The sequence below is a fragment of the Aulonocara sp. 'chitande type north' Nkhata Bay genome, linkage group LG14 (genome assembly GCF_057382095.1).
Source record: "Aulonocara sp. 'chitande type north' Nkhata Bay isolate Kocher_YH1m ecotype deep benthic linkage group LG14, A_spYH_male_GT1.1, whole genome shotgun sequence".
NCBI lineage: Eukaryota > Metazoa > Chordata > Actinopteri > Cichliformes > Cichlidae > Aulonocara > Aulonocara sp. 'chitande type north' Nkhata Bay.
In genome coordinates, this window is record NC_141357.1 from 23,216,453 (window position 1) to 23,234,666 (window position 18,214).

Genomic DNA, 18,214 nt, shown 5'->3' on the forward strand with positions numbered 1-18,214 from the left:
GACGGAGCAGAATTTATAACAAACACATGCCACTGATTTCAGAGTGATGCTGAAGGAGAGTATACAAAATAAGCACTCAAGGCAAATATCCGCATATGGAGGAGTGCAGACTTACAAACTGAATCTGGCAGGAAATCAAACAAATCCCATTTTTGCACTTGCCCGTCGACGCACATACTCATAAATGCGCATTTTTCTATTCTGGTAATCTGACTTTTTCTTCCAGTGACAAGCCTCTGAGCACAATAACAGAAAAAAAAATTATGAAAAAAGAAAAAAAAAACAAAACGAAAACACTCTGTGATAGTTTGTTATTTACTTTACAGCAGCAGTGAACACCGTGCGTTTGTCACAGTCATTCTGCCAATTTGGACCACCTGCTGCAAACACCCTGAAGGCAGCGAATGTTACCAAGCCAGTAAACTGTGACCAATTCTGCCTCTGCAGGTGGAGACGGGCAGGCAGCCGTTCACTCTGTGCCTCCATATCTCAAATGGCACACACGCGCGCAAACACACTCAAGCACAGGAAATCTGCAAAGAGGTGCACTCAGCACAAAACATAAACATGCGTAATTATTCGGCTTATCTGAAAAAATGAAGATTGGAGTGAAAATGCCTGCCAGCTTAACTGAACTGATGAAGAAGTTTGTTGGGAAGCGGTATGCTTGATGTGTATTAATATTATTCATAATAAATGTTATAAAGTTAGACTTTTAAAAAAAAAAGCATATTTCTGTGTTTTTCTTTTCTCTAACTAAATAGATTTAAACAAGCTGACACAGTACAAACAGACTCCAGTAAAAAAGGTTGAAAGGATACGGTCAGTTTTACCAATGTGTCCTTTTTCTATCTTTGTAATAACAACCACACTGATGATGGACTAATTTAGCAATATAAATGAAATCAACTAAAACATTTATCGCCCATCCTAAACGAGACTGGCTACAAATGTTATCACCATGGCTACCAAGCTTATCTTTCATCTAAAGGGGTGGAAAAGTACTTTTGAAGTAGATTTAACAAAATACAATAAAAGTTTGATAAAATTTAATCTTGTACAAATCATTTAAAAATCATAGCAAACACCAAACAAACAGATCAAAATTCAGTCATTTTAAACCAAATTATTAAATAAAAGGAGACACAGTTATTCCTTCTAGTCACAGAACTTTACAATGTGATCAGTGTGTGTGTGTGTGTGTGTGTGTGGTCATGCATGTGTATTCATTCTGACTGTAAGTTGTTAGGTCCATTATCTACTCACCTGACGGGCATTTCCAACATTCAATCCACCGCTGTCGACCTGATCCACTTTGTCTCCTTCTTCTTCCTCCTTCTCTTCTTCGTCTTCTTCTTCTCCTCCTCCTCCCTTTTGGTGCCCCTGCTTTGCCCTGGCAGTGCCCCCTCCCTCCACACCTCCACCAGCACCTCGAGCTTAAACACGGCAGGCAAACACTGAGTGTGTGAGCCAAGGGGGCTGGGACAGGGGCAGCGGCAATCCCCTCACTTTCACAAAAGCCGTGGCCGTGCAGCCGAACACATCGTGGACTCCCGTTGCACGGAGAGTGTGTGTGTGTTTGTGAAAGAGGGAGAGAGCGAGAGCGCGAGAAGGAGAGGGAGAACGTGTGTCTGTGTGTGTTTGTGCGAAGTGGAGTGAGCTAGCTGATGTAGCTCTCCTCGGCTCTCAGACTCACTTCACTAACACTCTGCTCCGCTGCTTCTTTGAGATGGACTCGGATTAGGACACAGCCAGTGTGAGAATCTCTTTCTCTCTCTCTCACTCACTCTCTCTCCAGCCAGCATGCTCCCTCCCACCCTTCCTCTCTCCCGCTCACTCATTCATTCTCCTTGCTGAGCTTCTTTCTTTTCATTTCCTCTTGGGAAAGCCGTGCACACCAGTTGTCTCTGCCTTCAGCTGCTCCCTTTCTCTCCCTCCCTCTCTCTCTCTCTCTCTCTCTCTCTCTCTCTCTCAGTCACTAGTAAATATAAAAGGCATGCTTGTACAGCCCCTCGCCTCAGTCTCTCTCTGGCTGGCTCTCCCCCCCTAACTCGCTGTGTCTCATGCTTTCGTTTATCCCCACCTCCATGTGCCCCCCTCACTTTCTTTCTCACTGTCAAAGCTGCCTTTCAAATGCTGATTAGCAGCCAGAGTAAAAGAGGGAAAGAGAGACGGAAAGAGATGGAGAGAGGATGACTAAAACAAGTGGGAGATTCCATCACATCCAAACATATTGTAATGACTCCCCGTCCTGTACATACACAAACACACACACACACACATAAACTATCCTCAGCTGAACAATAAGTAGTACCCCAGAAATTGTAAGTAATTTTCTCCAATATTTCACTGTTTTACACTAAACTAAACATTTTTCTGATGTTTACTTTTGACGTGTTCAGCTTTCAATTTTTTCCATCTCTAAAATCACGGAAAACAAACAGCTTAGGTCCTAATCAATCAAAGCTGCCACAAGCGTGACATCACTATTTTTTAAGATAAGAGCTACCTTGGCTAAGGTTAGCGAAAGATCAAAGTTGTGTTTAAAAGTTTGACTTGTTAAAAGAAAGACACGAACAGAAATGACACGCTTTCCTGATCCTGCTATTCATCATCTGTAACTATGTTATCTACTTTCGCTTTGTCTTTTAAGACATAAACCTCATATCCTTTACTTCACACTGTGATTAACTGAGGTTATTTTAGGCAAGTCACCTTCAGTGACTAGCAGAACCATAACACTGTTGTGGAGAAAAGCAAAAAAGGATGTTTTTTGGAAAGAATAGTTTTTATGCATGTTGGAATGATTACTTTTTTTGTTTTCTGATTAACAAGACTTTGGAGAACAATTAAAAAAAACCCAAAGAATTAATATTGTAATAGCATAGGGTTAAGGTTAGGCTCAGGGATGATGACTTAGACCTTACATTTTGTAAACCTCCATAAAGTTCACAAACTAATGCACAAATGAGCTGCTAAGTTCAAAGTATTTACCTTGAAAGCATACTGGAAAGCATAAACTACAGTGAGTACAAAAAAATAATTATTAGAATGTAATGTGTTAAATTTGTTTAGATCACAGTAATAAGGAAGGATTGGTCTGTGTTTCAGTTTGGTTTAGCTGTGGCCTGAGAGTGTGTGTAATTGTTTAGAGAGAAAGGAATTTATGGACACTGGGGTCTGGTGTCATAAATAAAAGGAGTCAGGAAGCTACAGTTGGGGGTTGCTGATGCTTGTACCTTTAATAAAAACTCCTAATTGTTATAACTTAGAAGTAGGTTCGCAGGAGACTCTCCACCTGATCTGTAAATGTAAGACAACAAGAGGCCAACGACCCAGTGGATGCAGAGTGGTGGTCTCAATATTTGTAATATGTTAACTCTGTTTTGTATGTGGTCTAAAGGAATTTGGTGTAGCTTGGGTGAGGTTACTTTTATGACCCCCAGGAAGTCACGTACGCAGACACACACACACACACACAGCGCTTAAACTGTTACACTCACACATCCACACGCACACTCACTCACGTGCACTCACACATACACACAGGTTTTATGATGGGGTCGCTTCTATAAAGCTGGCTGTAACTAACAAAGGGGTGAAGATTTTGCAGAGGGACACCGGCCTCGTCTTCCCTTCTAGAAGATGCACGCTTAAATGAAGATGAATAAAGATGAATAAAGGTTTTGTGAAATGACTACTGAGTCCAGTGCCGTCTCTGGAAGCTTCGAGGAATAAAACAAACCGGGGTAAAACTGATTTTGCAACACTACATATTTAATCACATCTTACTCTACTAACACAGAGTAAGATGTCATTAAATATGTCTCTTGCAGGCACTCTTACTTGCAGAACTTCAGAAATATAAAAGTTTCTGGACCCTTTTAAACTCTAAAAGCTGTGATAATCACAAAAGAACCAATGATCATTTATTAATTTCACTCTAAAGTGTAAAAAAAAGTTTAAAAAAGCAAGATTTGAATTAGAATTATATTAGGAAGCTTATCCCAATATTACTTCACTACAAGACCATCGACTGCTTGTTTTTGGCATATCCCATTTAATAACAAAATCAGAATCAGAAAGGGGTTTATTGCCAAATGTTGAGCAGGTTTACAACATTAGGAAATTGCTGCGGTGCTTCAGTGCAAACATAGTGTGATAAATAGCACTTAAATAGACATGAAAAAATAAAAGTAGGGATAAGAATCATCACCTGTCTGCAAAATGAATGATTAAATTAAAATAAACAAATAAAAAAGGCGGACTAATTGAACCATCTTGACGGGTTGCCAATCATGCCAAAAGTTTGGTCAAATTTTGAGGTAAACATGATCATTACAGGCATTGTGCAAAGGCAAATGAAGACGGAAGTAGGCCTATTTTAAAAGGGTATCAGTTATACTCTACCCTAATACCTCTAAAACCTTACTTTCTGTTATATATATAATGATGTAAGGTTGGATTTCCAAACTAAAGACAGACAAAATTTCAAATAAAGAGGTGAATGTATCTAATCCCCGGGCTTTCAACTTCTCTGAAAGGTTTTCAATGCTATTTTTTCTACTTTCGTGCTGAGGAGACATAAGCACATCACAGACCTCTTCTTTTCTTGTCTTTTGCTCGGTTGTGGACAGAGACAGGTGCAGACAAGAACAATGTGTAATTATGTCCGCTATAATTTTTGATCTCTTGCCTGCAATCATCCATAGAAAACACCAACAATCAAACAACTCCTTTTGAGCAAGCACTTGGCGACACTGGGAAGGAAAAACTCCCTTTTAACTCACGTTCTCAGGGATGTACTATTTACCAAACAGAAACATCCTGCTGTTATCTGACTGTTGCAAATCAGGCTTTGGCTCAACATAAATGTATAGCTCAAGACGCAGTGTTACTATCTTTAGAGTTTGAATTTGGTAATTCAACACAGACAAAAGAGGGAAATGATGTTCAAAAGCACTGGTTTCTGCAAAGCCTGACACTCAGATGAAGAGCTCGGAGCTAAACGAGTTTGTTTAAAATATGTTTTTACATTATTGTTTAAAGACGCAAACATAACAAACAAGGATATCGAGAGGTCAAGTTGAGCATTACAGCCCCCACTTTTAATGGACTGGGCTGTCATGAGTATAGTCCTCGTCTGTTCTCCAGAGTTGACCAATCACAGCTGCCATAGACATATAACTGATTTGAACAGATTCTCACAAAGATTTGAAATATTTAGCCAGTCAGCAAAAGCCTGCTGCCTTCTACTCTGAATTAAATAACACCTTTGATGACACGTAGAATAGAAATACTTTTTTTTAAAAAGTACAACGTCCAAAAATTGCAACTGAGGGCACTTAGTTACATACAGCTACTGTCCATAGTCCATGCATGCTAAGACTAACAAATCTACACACAGAGAGAGACAAAAACACATTCAATCAAAGATGCAAACATATACCTGAACAAATAATCACACTCAGAGACTCACTCAAGCACTCTCTCTCCCACCAATCTCCCTCCCTCCCTCCTCCCCCGTCCCCTCTCCTCTATTCGTTCCCCTTGCCCTCAAACACTACTCAGAATATTGATACATCACCCCCTCCTCCTTCTTTTTTCTCTCTCTCTCTCCCTCTCCCTCTCCCTCCGTCTCTCTCCCTCCATCACTCACTTTCTCTACTGAATACTGATAGGCTGTCTACTCCGTGGTCTGAGTTTCAAATCTCTCCCTCCCTCCCGCTCCCTCTGTCGCTGCACCCGCTGCAAAAAACAGCAACATAAAAGAGGAAATAGCAGAAGTTAATGCACTGAGGTAGACATAAATTCAGTTAAGTACCATTTCAGATTATGTCAAGCTAAAAATGGGCTTAACATTGTGGAAAGGGGGGGGGTTTGACAGAGAGAGAGGAGGGAGGAGGAAAAGTGCTGCTTTGGTTGGCTGTCTCGCCAGCGGAAACTGGCCGAGTGGCTCGCAGCACAGTAGTGAACTGGCGGCCGGCGACAAAAGGGAAAAGACGTGTGAAAAGTTCAGGCAAATGAAGACGCATTCAGTGGTTTTTGTCTGACTCCCCCCACCGCCCCAACCTCATTGTTGGGCATGTCGACTGTGGCGCGGACAGGGTGGGGGGAAGAAGGGAGTGAATGAGGTCGTCAAAGAGTCCCAGAGAGCCCCCTCTACCTCACACACACACATGCAAACACAGACACACACTCACACACAACATCTTGAAACAGCTGAGAGCAAGAAAGCGCAAGAATTAGTAAAAGAAAGAAAAATGGCACATACTAAACTGTCCTGCTTTTCCTATGGATGGAAAGGTGGCAAGGCCTTTCAGACTATTGGTGTATCTACAACTCTGAGTGTGTGTAAGATTAAGTGTGTGTCTGCGCGGGAGAGAGCTGTGTGTGCCTAGTCTCTTTGGAGGAGGTTTTCTGTCTGCATTAGAAGTGCGGCGCGTCTGAGATGCTGGTAGAGGGAGTGTGTGATTTTGTCCTCCAAGTCTTCCCCAGGCGTCCTTGAAGGAGAGTTGAGGGGAATATCTGACTGTGTGTGTGTGTGTGTGTGTGTGTCTGTGTTTGTGACAGTGAGCCCTCACAGGCTGAGTTTAGCACCAGAGGCTTGCCTCGCAGAGCAGCATTACAGGTGTTCCCTGCACAAATCAGGGTGCTCCTGGAAATAAGATAAACCACAACCTGCAGCTGGAGAATTAACACGGCCTGCTGAATGAGAAATGTAATTAAATCAGGTGAATAAATAAGACTAAAAATGGGGGAAAAAATCCTTACTCAGTGTGTTTCTGTAAGTGTGGGCCTTCACATGCAAGTGGTATAGCGTGTAATGACTGTAGCAGTCAACAAGACAGTCACACCCATGTCTGACCTTGTTTCTCCGCCTGTCTACACATGCTATCGGCTGTGGTAAGTTCGATGTAGTGACAGTAAACTGCCCTTTCAGGAAAGCAGTGCAGACAGGTTAGTGATAAAGGAAATATCTTGTAAGGGGGGCTAAAAATATACCACATGCATTAAAAGACCAAGCTTTTTTAAAAATCACGAAAAACTGTTGTTTTTGCTGTGCGCAATAAAGCACCAGGAAGGTTGTGGAACTTGCATGAAACACTTTTGGTACTAAAAGATCCTAAGTGTAGCAAGAAACTATCCCCCATTATTATAGCAAAGTTCACACTGGCCGTACAAACACTGACAGCAGCCCATTCTTTCATTTTCATTACATCCTATACCTTAGGTGCACAGATGCAACTTGTGGAAGTTTAATGTGGAAGAAGTGGTGAAAAAATGGAGCTAAAAAACTAAAACTAAAAACTAGATAGAGCAAAACATGTCAAATTAACCGGCGTGTTAGCTGTAGTAGTACCAGCACCAACCAGTAACCAGGCCTCACATTTACAGGCGGCTGCTGCTGCTAGCACCCACTGTGGAGAAGTCCAGAAGGAGGGACAGCAGTCACAACAACAGAGTGAGGTAGAGAGAGAGAGGAAGGTGAAATTAACGTGTTAAGAAAATAGATGGAGGGATATAAACAAGGAGTAAAATGCATGGGTGCTTTCACTATGAGCCACTGCTAACAGATAAAGTGCAGCTTTTAACTGTCACATGCTGCAGTCCAGCTAAGAACTAACCTAACAACAGCAGCACCAACCAAGCAAAATGTCAATATCTCTCTCTTTCAAAATGTCCTGATCAAAAGTTTTAGACCATTTGAAAAATAACTGCAATAAATTGGATGCTCAAAAAAATGTTTTTTCTCACTCTCATTTCTTCTTGCTGCACGTTGAAGTTCTATTTGGAATCTCGTTAAGATCCAGTCATGCAAAATATGATTTTTCAAGTGGTCTTAAACTTTTGATCGGGACTGTAAACATGTAATGCCAAAGGCCTGCTCGGTTTAACAAGTGGCAATCTAAGTTACTGTTGCCTTCCCTTCAGCTTGAAACATTCTGGCTTCACATTGATGTCGGAGGTCTTTGTCCTGTGATCTTGGACATCAACGAGGCACTTTCAGCTGGAGAACTGCTGCTCATTGGATATTTTCTCTTTTTCAGACCGTTCCCTATCAACCTTAGAGACTGTTGTGCAGGAAAAGTCCCAGTATATCAGCAGTTTCTGAAATACTCAGACCTGCCCATCTGACCCCAACAACCACAGTATCATGACACAGTGTGTAATAGGCACGCTGGTCCACTGTGTCCATTTGACACTTTACCAGTTTCAGTATGTAGCAGTAAGCTGCTGAGATATTTTATTTCAGGCCAATATGAAAATAATCACGGGAAAGCGCTTAAACGGACATTACTGACACATTTACATGTAAATCCATATTAGCTGCCTAGCTTTATCATTTCTGGAATGTACTTCTTACCTTCCTTGCTCACTAGAGACTTCTTCCCTTTAAATATATTCTCTCCTCCTGCTGTAACTTCTGCATGCATGTCCATTTCACGTTTTGGAGAGACAAAGCGTGAAATAGACACAATGGACTGGCGTGTCTATTACACGCTTTGCTCTGAAGTGTCACAGAAAGCCACTATTCTTCCCTATTCTGATACTCAGTGACTGTATTGAGCTCCTGCCATGTGACAGGTAACTCTAACTACTAAATAAGTTTGTTTATTTTAACTAGTGGGAGGAGTAAACTTATAATTAAGTACACTATATTCACATTTACTTATTGCTTATTCCTTATTTGAAGCAGGAAAGGAAGGAAAGTGAGGCTACAGAAAAGACTAAAAGCATAAACGCTCGTTCTTAACCCAAAATCTGACTTGGCGTAAAAACTCTGACATGAGATGCAGCTGAAATTTATTGGGAAATAAAAAAACATCTTCTGTTCGGGGATCATAGGTGACGACTATTTACTTTACTTTACAAAAAGAGAACTTATGGCTGCCATTTAAGCTTAGGTCACAAACAATGGGAAGAAAACCTGTGGCGGTTTTATGTTAAAGACAGATGAGATTTATAACGTGTCCCCTGACCTAACACACCCTACTTTCTGTTTCCGTAGAAAGTAAACACAGCGAAACTGGCAGCAAAAACACACTGCGTCTGTGCACTGAATGAAAATGAAGCTGTTCTGCTGAAAACTTCCAAAAATAAACCAACCATATAAACAATGAATTTCAACATACCGTATCTAAATGTGCAGACAATGACTAATTGTGTGATCTTTAATGATTAATCAACAAAATGCACCAGATAAATAATCTTAGATTTTTTGGATAATAGTCACCTTCTGCTACTGATCATAACTGTTAAAGCAAAATTATAACATTCCAAGTCTTGTTCTAAGTAATTAAGAGGTAGTTTCTTCATGACATTCAAGTAGCAACTGTTAAAGTGGAAGTCCTACAATTGAGCACATAAACAACAGTTTACTGGTGTTTATTAGACCAAAATGACACCATTAGGTTGCATTTTTCCCCTTCCCTATACAGCAGCGCATAAAAGGCATAAAAGGGTGTTTGAAGATAACTGCCACAGAGTAGATAATATTCCAAATCTATCAGACAATAATTCTTTGAGGGCATGTGGCCATTAAGGAGCCATTTCTCCTTTTTGTTGAATATGCTCCTCCATATTTCATTGAGTTGCATATCTGCCTCTCACACTGTCTGCCTGCATCGCTATTCTCTATTCAACAGTGACCCATTGCTCCCTGCCATACAATCCTTCACCTTTCTGGGCTTAAAAGTAATTACCACTTTAATTTGCTGTCCGCTTTTGTGCATGCCTGAGTGTATCTGTAACTGACTGGAGTGCCTGCTGTGTGTATTAATGTGTGCGTGAGGGGGGTACATGTATGCATACAAGAGATAATAAAGGGCGCGTATTCACATAAATGTGAGTAGAGGTGAAAGAATTAGTCAATAATTGATTAAACGAACTGACAACACTCGATAATTAATTGTTTGTTTCTCAACCATAAATAAAGCCACTGTCTTCCATTTTTGCATCTTAATTGTGATGATTTGCTGCTTCGGTATTTCACAAACAAGCGTAAGACATTGCGACTGATTCAAACAATTAAATGAAGCCCCCAAAAGGTGTGCACATCTTTATGTTTTCTGAGTAAAAGCATTAATGTTTTGCATGCATACGTGTATAAGTGGTTTGCACAGATCCGTGATTGGTGAGTACCTCTGCAGCTATTATTTGCCTTGATAAAATCAAAATATGTATTCACATGCATGACTGTGAATAGCTGTGATTTTCTTAAATATAGAAGTGTAACAAAGTGCTATTGACGTGTGTGTGTTTTTTTAAATATATGAGTGCTGGTGTGTGTGCGTGTTTATGGTTAGCCTCCCATTGGCCCAATTACTCCACAAGCAAAACCCCAAAGCTTCCAATCTCTCCTCTAAAATCCCTCACCCCTCTCACCTCACGGTCCCAGTGGTAGAGCCTCCAAACACCCCAACCTTCCAACCCCGCCCCACAGCCCCGCACGGCCAGATTGTCCATCACAATACACCCAACCCTTTGCAGGACCTCCACCACCTCCACTGTACTTTCTGCTTCCCTTCCCTCCTAAGTCACATGCAGTCATCACCGCTGCTTCACCTTTCTCCTCTTCGACAATCATCTTGTATTTCTCCTCCTTGATTTACCCTGTAAACTCCTCTTTTTGCCCCCTCTTCCCATCTGCCCCTTCCTCACGCCTCCATTCTTCCTCCTCTGCCCTCCCCAGTCCCAGGTGAGCTGACGACACAAGGAGAGCAGAAACACTCTGCGAATATTAATGGTTTGATCTGAATATTAATAAAGCTTGCATCTTAATGATCTATAGAAAAAAAACAAAGAGCCACAGTCAGGGCTATACTGCCTGTATTCACGCACACACACACACACACACACACACACACACACACACACACACACACACACACACACACACACACACACACACACATATATTCATAGGCTTGCGCATACATGCAGACACACTGGGCTGAACTATCTGTCCTGCACTGTGTAGATTAGTTAAAACAGGGCCTTATCCTCCAACCTGCTGTTTAAATGCTGAGCATCACGTTCAAGACAAATGTGTTGTCTTTTTTTCCTCCTCTCAGTAAATGAAGACACCTCTTCTTTCCCACGTCCTTCTCCTCTATCTCCTCCTGTTGCTTTCTTCATTTTCTTTTTATCTGCTTCTACTCGTTTAGTTCAGGCAGCCCCCACTCCTCCCTCTACCTCTCACGGTTGCCCCATTTCACCCCTCCTCCCTTCCTCTTTACCAGCACTCTCCCTCTATTCCCCCCCCCCCCCCCCCCCCAACTATCTCACCCTCTCACGCTCTATCACTTTCTCACTAGATTACCCCATCTCTCCCTCTCTCCCACTCCCAGCCTCACCTACTCGATATTCCAGCCTTGTTCTCCTGCAGTCTCCAGCACAACTTTCTGACCCACTTCCTCTCTCCTCCCTGGCCCCCTGATCAAAGCCTGCAGGACGGCATCGCCTTGGGCAGAGGAGAGGGAGTGAGCGAGATGGGGGGATGAAGGGATCCGAGCTGGGGGAAGAGAGAAAGAGACAGATAGAGAAAGGATAGAGCGGCACGAGAGAGAAGGAACAGAGAGATCACAAGGACAGGAAGAGGAGCCAGGTGCCCTCTCAGCCCAAGGACAAAAGCTCTTCCTGGCTGATCACACACACACGCGCACACACACACACACACACACACAGCAAGCCTGTCAGCGCCGTCACATCTGGTCGTGTACGTTATGTCTGACGATGGCATTGACATTAATGTGGTGTGATAAAAAAATACTGTGTTTTTTTTTGTGGGCCATTTTTGTGTGTTTTTTTGGGGGGGTTTTGCGGTACGAATCCCCAAAACAAGTCAACTTTACAAGTGATGGCCATTAAAATTCAACAGGATGTTTAATAAATTACACTTTCAGATTACATGTTGTCCAATCTTGTTATTCTGTTTTGCATTCAGGTGCGGCACAGGTGAGTGCACTGACAATGTGTATCTGTATCTCAGCAGGTGTCAGTCAGCCTGCAAACTCTCCCTCCTATTAAGTCATTTTTATCTCAGAACAATTGAAAAAAAGATCTGCGCAGATAAGAATTTCAAATATGTTGCACAATCAAGTCATATTTTTCTTGATTGCGGTGCAGCAGCCAGCCCTCTCTCCTTTGTTGATTTTAAGAAACGTGCACTCACTTCTTAAAAGTGAGTACAAAAATTTAGTGCAAACTGAATTTCACTGACATGTTCTAACACATTTTTAAAGCCCAATTTTAAAATAGCCCTTTTTTTTCCTGCAGCGCACAGCTTCCTCCTCTGTGGAGTCGTTATAATTTTAAGAACCTGTGTCTGGCTTTGAGATGTAAGATCTGTCCATCCCAGTGGCCGTGTCGGTGGGGCAGCTGGGGCGGGCAGAAAGGATGGAGGAACATCAGCCCATTTGTATCCAGAGCGAGGTGGCGTGTACTTTAACATTCCCGGCGCATCCCGACAAAGAGCACTAATTATAAATAAATTAGGGACACGACACGGTGTGCCACAGGGGGACCAGCAAGAGCAGTCACAGAATAGAGAGACTGATAGAGAGAGAAGAGGCTGCGTAAAAGAAATGGAGAGAGTTAGGAGAGAGGGAGAGGAGAAGACAGAGAAGAGCAGACAGGAGAGATTTGGCAATGACATAGAGGAGCAAGTAGGAGAAGAAAGTAGATAAGAAAATAGAGGAATGGAGCACGGGGAGGCCTGGGGATAGAGAGGAGCGCAGAGAGGAGGAGTGAATGCAGGAGGGTATACAAGGCCTGAATCCTCAAAATATAGCTTGAACATACCAGTACATCTGCTGCCAAAAAACTGACAAGATTCTCTCTAGATGACGGAGGCAGTGCAATATGTTTGAACTGAGATAGAAAAAGGTGGCAGGGAAATTAACAACCAAAATGAAACTGAGGGGAAAAAAAGAAATAAACCCAATACCACATGAACTGAACAGTAAGCGCGAGATGAGGGAAAAAAAATACTATCCTCCATATCTGTTAAGAAATGAGTTCCTGTTATTTTAGAAGTAAATAATATAAATCTGATGAAATAAATACTACACAATAATCATAAGGTTGTGATATCGAGCAGAGTGTTCTACACACACTGGTAGTCAACACTCCCTACCTGCCACTCAAGCTTATCTGAGATGACTTGTCAACCAAGCAAGTGCATGTCAAGAGACTGCTGCATATAGTGTGTGTGTGTGTGTGTGTGTGTGTGTGTGTGTGTGTGTGTGTGTGTGTGTGTGTGTGTGTGTGTGTGTATGGAGCAGGGAGATCTGTTTCTGTTTCTTTGTGCCCATGTGCACGTCGTTTTGTGTGTTTGGAAGCGCACGCATGCTCTCGTCTGTGTCTGGGTGTCTTGCGTGTGTTTAGCTAAGTGTGTGCATGTGCACAGGGAGAGAGCCTCGCTGCTATCTAAATGGATCGCACTTCAGAGCGTGCCACCATTTCTCAGAACCTGCCATCTCCACGCAGACAGACAAACACACCGGCGGACAGACCGCGAGTGTGGTTTTTCGTGTCGGGGCGTAGAGTAAGGGGTGGGGGGTGGGGTGCATGCTCAACCCACTTGCTCCACTCAAGGTTATGTCCTGCCTGAAAGTTGAGAACTGATGACCGTCGCCGCAGCAGGGAAATGCGCTGGAGTTCCGGAGGACAAATAGCCGCTGTCTTTTACTTGCGGCCATTTCTCTGTGTAATGTGAACGTCTTAAATGATGGAAGAACAAAGTGGCTGGAAGATAATGCCAGGAGACATTTATCGTCGCGAGAAAAAAAACCTGCTTTGTGTCTCTCCGGCTGGACCGAGTCTTAGAGCTGGGGGTCAAAGGTCAGCTAGCAGTGACACAGACAGAGAGAGGTTGACAGACTGACCTGCGACTGCCCCACCGATATGCTGACCTCCCACCCACCTACCCCCCCCCCCCCCCCCCCCACACACACACACACACACACACAAAAGTGACACCACAGTAGCCATAGTTACTGAGCTGCAGACAAACATGATGTCAGTGTATGACACAGGGGTGGCGAGAAGACGACGAGAGATGAAAAAAACAACTCATCTAAGATTCTCCTCAACACGCTCACGTCCACGTACGACTAACTAGCCCCCAAAAATTAATCTTTCCAGAGAGAATAGGAATCGGCGTGGTTGCTCAAATCAGGCGCGACATAAAGTGCAAATAATATGAAACGGTCAGGGTCTCCATTATCAAAGTCTATGCTTTTGTCTTATAGGCTCTAAACTTTCTGCACAGAGGAGAGTTAAAGAAGAAGAAAGGTAAAGAAGGGCGGGAAGACAAGAGAGCAGCAGCTTGTTGCATTAGCATTCCACCAGCAGAGAGGCTGTCTGTTTGCCTCTGGCAGCAGCCGAGAGAGGGGGACACTCTCTGCATCCTCACGCAGCTCGTCTATCTCTCCCTCTGTCTGTCTCTGCCTGTCTCCCTCTCCCTCGCTCACCCTGAGTCTGTCTGTTACATTTCTCCCACCACTCTGCCACTGCCTGTCACTGTTTTTCTCCACTCTGGATGATTTTCTCTGCAGTCTTCTTGTATATTCCTATCACTCTATCTCAAACTGTCATCTTACTGTTTATCTTTCTCTCTACTAATTTCTATTTTGTCATCTTTTCTCTTTAGCTTTTCTCAGGACCTCGTGGCCCCGATCTCGCACAGAAATGATGCTGTTCACAAACTAGAGAGCCCTACAGATCAAGCCACGAGGGACGATAGTGAGTATTGAAACAACGTGCTGTGTCGCGATCTGGGTGGGTTCAACAAGTTCCTATAATGAGTTAAAGTACTCAGATTGTGTTTTTGTTGTAACGACTAAGGTGACGTGTTCGTGTTGCTACTCAAGTAATCAAAACACGCCTGTTGAAGAGGAGAGGAGTCACAGCTTAGGAGCAAGACTGCAGAGAATTCACAGGCTTGTTGCTTTTTAAGCGGTGGCAGAAATATCAACTTGCTATGCAATGAGGCAAAACACTCACAAAATAAATGGACTACAAATCCTCTGGATGTATACCCAACATTCATCCATTTTCTTTCACTTATCCAATTCAGGGTTACGACAGGGCTGAAGCCACTCCCAGTTGTCATAGGGCGAGAGGCGGGGAACACCCTGGATAGACTGCCAATCTGTCACAGGGCTAACGTGGGGAGACAGACATGCATTCATGCTCACATTCATACCTACAGCCAGACTGACAATCAGTCTAACACGCAAGTCTTTGGACTGTGGAGGAAAGCCGGAGCATCCATTGAGAGCACGCACTCCGCACAGAAAGGATGCTGCCCAGATTCAGACCACCTCACCATTGTTCCACCCAAACTAAACTCAAGGGGATGTAATTTTTTTGTATGTCATAGAGATTAGGAAATGCTTTAACAGGTTTCTTTTTAATGGCACTAATGTAAAAATTGTACCGTGTGATGATGCATGTGGACTTGAATTTACTTACAGTGATGGCCAAAAGAACCTCTTATTTCGAAGTTTTTACATTTCAGGATATTTTTTAAAATCATCTGGTCTTTAGCAGATCTTATCAATAACACATAACACATTACTCTGAGTTATTATTTATCTGCCCAAAAACTGAAGCCAGAAGCAGTGTTTAAATGTAGCATACTCTTCTGTATATCCTCTTCTGAAGTAAGACTGTAAAGTAGCAGGGTTGTTTTGCAGCCAGATCACCTGGGTCCCTTGCAGTCATTGAGTCAACCATGAACTCCTCTGTATACCAGAGTATATGAGGCCATCTGTGTGACAGCTAAAGCTTGGCCCAAAATGATGTCATGCAACAGGACAGTGATCGCAAGCACAGCAGCAAATTCACAGTAGAAAGGCTGAAAAAGAAAAGAATCGAGGTGTTGCATTGGCCTAGTCAAAGTCCAGACCTCAACCTTACTGAAATGCTGAGTAGAAACCTTAAGAGAGCTGTGCATGGGTGCTGGTTTAGCACACAGGCTGAGCAGGCAACTATTTGCTGTAAGGCTAAATGAAACAGACTGGTTCAATTCTGACCTCAGGCCCTTTTGCTGCTCGTCCTCTCCTCACTTTCCAGTCCTGTCGCCGTGTTATGTAATAAAAAAGTTGTGTGTAAACCTGCAAACCTCAAGAAGAGTGGTCCAAAATGACTTCACAAAGTCACACAGATCAATTACTGCAAGCTAGTACTGCTAAAGGTGGTTCAGCAAGCTACTGGATCATAGGGTGAAGCTAATGTTTAACACAGCTTCTGCATTTTGGTTTAGTTTTTGTTAAATAAATAATGATGTAACATGGCATGTGTTGTTGTTCGTGTGAGGTTTTTTTTTTTTTTAAAGCCCATAAAAGCACTGGATGACTTTCTATTACACCCTGATATGTAAAACTTTCACTGACAGAGTGAACTTTCTTTTTACCATAACTCTATGTGTGAAATTACTTGTTAGACTTTCTGAAATGACAGTTAGTTTTATCTACCAGTAAAATAGAAAATGTATAAAACACAGCAAATAAATGGATTTATATTCACACACGAGTTTCAGTCTCTTTGCTGTTATCAACGTCTGAAACATGTCTGCGCGTACACATCGTGCACATTCATTCCAATAATCATTAGATTATTGCATTAAAATGGTAATTTATTTATAGAACTATCGTGAGGGTTAATAAAAGTTTCTACAACACTGAGTCACGAATGTGTAAACTTTGTCATACAAGTCAGTGTCGCAGTCAAGTGCAAAGCTAAGCTGAGTCCCTTTTTGCTGCCATGGTGATTGTAATAATTCTTGGCCACTCCAAGCATGCAGATAAATAAAAAGCAATCCACTAAATAGTATCATATTCATTTTTAATAATTCATTGAATGTATTAAAGCCAGAATTTTGCATTAATTATTAAATGTCATTCGTCCTGTAAATGAATACAGGACAGAAAATGGAGAGCACAGCCCAATCAAAACATCCCATTTAATCTTATTTTATATTGTGCAGTGCTCTGGAGGGAAAAAGTGTTCATTTATTACCTTATCTTTACTGGATGGTGGCAGCAATTGGACAAATGTACTGTGCAGTCTGTAAGTCTGCAACGATCACATTGTTTAAGTTCTGTAGTTAAAATTAGAATTTTAATGCGATTTGAGTTCTGGCCTTCAGCTATTGTGGCATTATTTTATGTCTTTAGTATGTAACCAAACAGAATGGTTTTGCAGTAAAATCAAGATTTGAGATCAAAGCTGTAGTCGCTCTACTGTAAAATGTTTTATTGCAAGTAAAATAAATGGAATCAAATGTTTATCTAAAGCTTTAAACTGATGTATACCTGGATTGATTTTGTACAGTATCTGTGAAGGTGTAAAGACCGGGAAAGACATATTTCTTTTTTATCTCTCGAGCCTTTGCCAAGTTGTCACTGGCCAACAGAGGCCCCTCTTACTTCTGCCAGCCTAAAAGATTCTGCTCAACAGCAAACAAAAGCTGTGAATTTGCAAACATAACACTTTATACATGTTTGTGTTTGCAATCTTACTTGCAAAAAGGACTTTTATTGGAAAGAATAACTCAAATAACCACTCGTTAAAATCAAGGGATACAGAAGAGCATCTCTGAATGCACAGCATGTCAAACCTGGAAGAAGAGGAGCCCACCCCGTAACACTCCTGTCAGGCAAGAACAGGAAACTGAGGCTATGATTTGCACAGGGTTACCATAACTGGGCAACTGATGATTGGATAAAAATTGCCTGGTCTAATGAGCTTTGATTTCTGTTGTGCCATTTGGATGGTATGAGGGATATTTTCTTGGCTGTGGGTCCCTTAGTTCTGACTCAGCATTGTTTAAATGCCACAGCCTACCTGAGCATTTTTGCTGACTGTGTCCATCTCTTTATGACCACAGTCTACCCATCTTATGATGGCTGCTTCACACAAAGATAATGTGCCGTGTCACAAAGCTTAAATAATCTCAAAGTGGTTTAGCTGACAAATCTGCAGCAACTTGTCTGATGCTATCAGATAAACATGGAAACCAGGACCTGGTAATTTTAAGTAAAATAATTCTGAATTCAGCGACTGTATCTATATCTGATTTTAACTGATGAACAAAAAATACTATTAAATTATTAATTACTATTAAATGGAAGCATTCTGGCTTCTACATCGATTACATGGTTCTGCAGAGATCTTCACTGTGCACACGTCACACATAGAA

At 42.1% G+C, this 18,214-nt stretch overlaps 1 protein-coding gene across 6 annotated transcripts in view; it reads right to left on the reverse strand.

The window, feature by feature from the left end:
- Positions 1 to 18,214, reverse strand: part of npas1 (neuronal PAS domain protein 1) — a 67,701-nt gene that overhangs the window by 35,703 nt on the left and 13,784 nt on the right. For 2 of the 6 annotated variants that reach the window (XM_086261630.1, XM_086261623.1), the window contains exon 1: positions 1,267 to 5,479. The exons of the other annotated variants lie outside the window; for them this stretch is intronic. The gene's annotated coding sequence lies outside the window, so the exon portion shown is untranslated. Of the gene's footprint in view, positions 1 to 1,266; positions 5,480 to 18,214 lie in introns of those variants that run through there. 6 annotated transcript variants of the gene reach the window in all.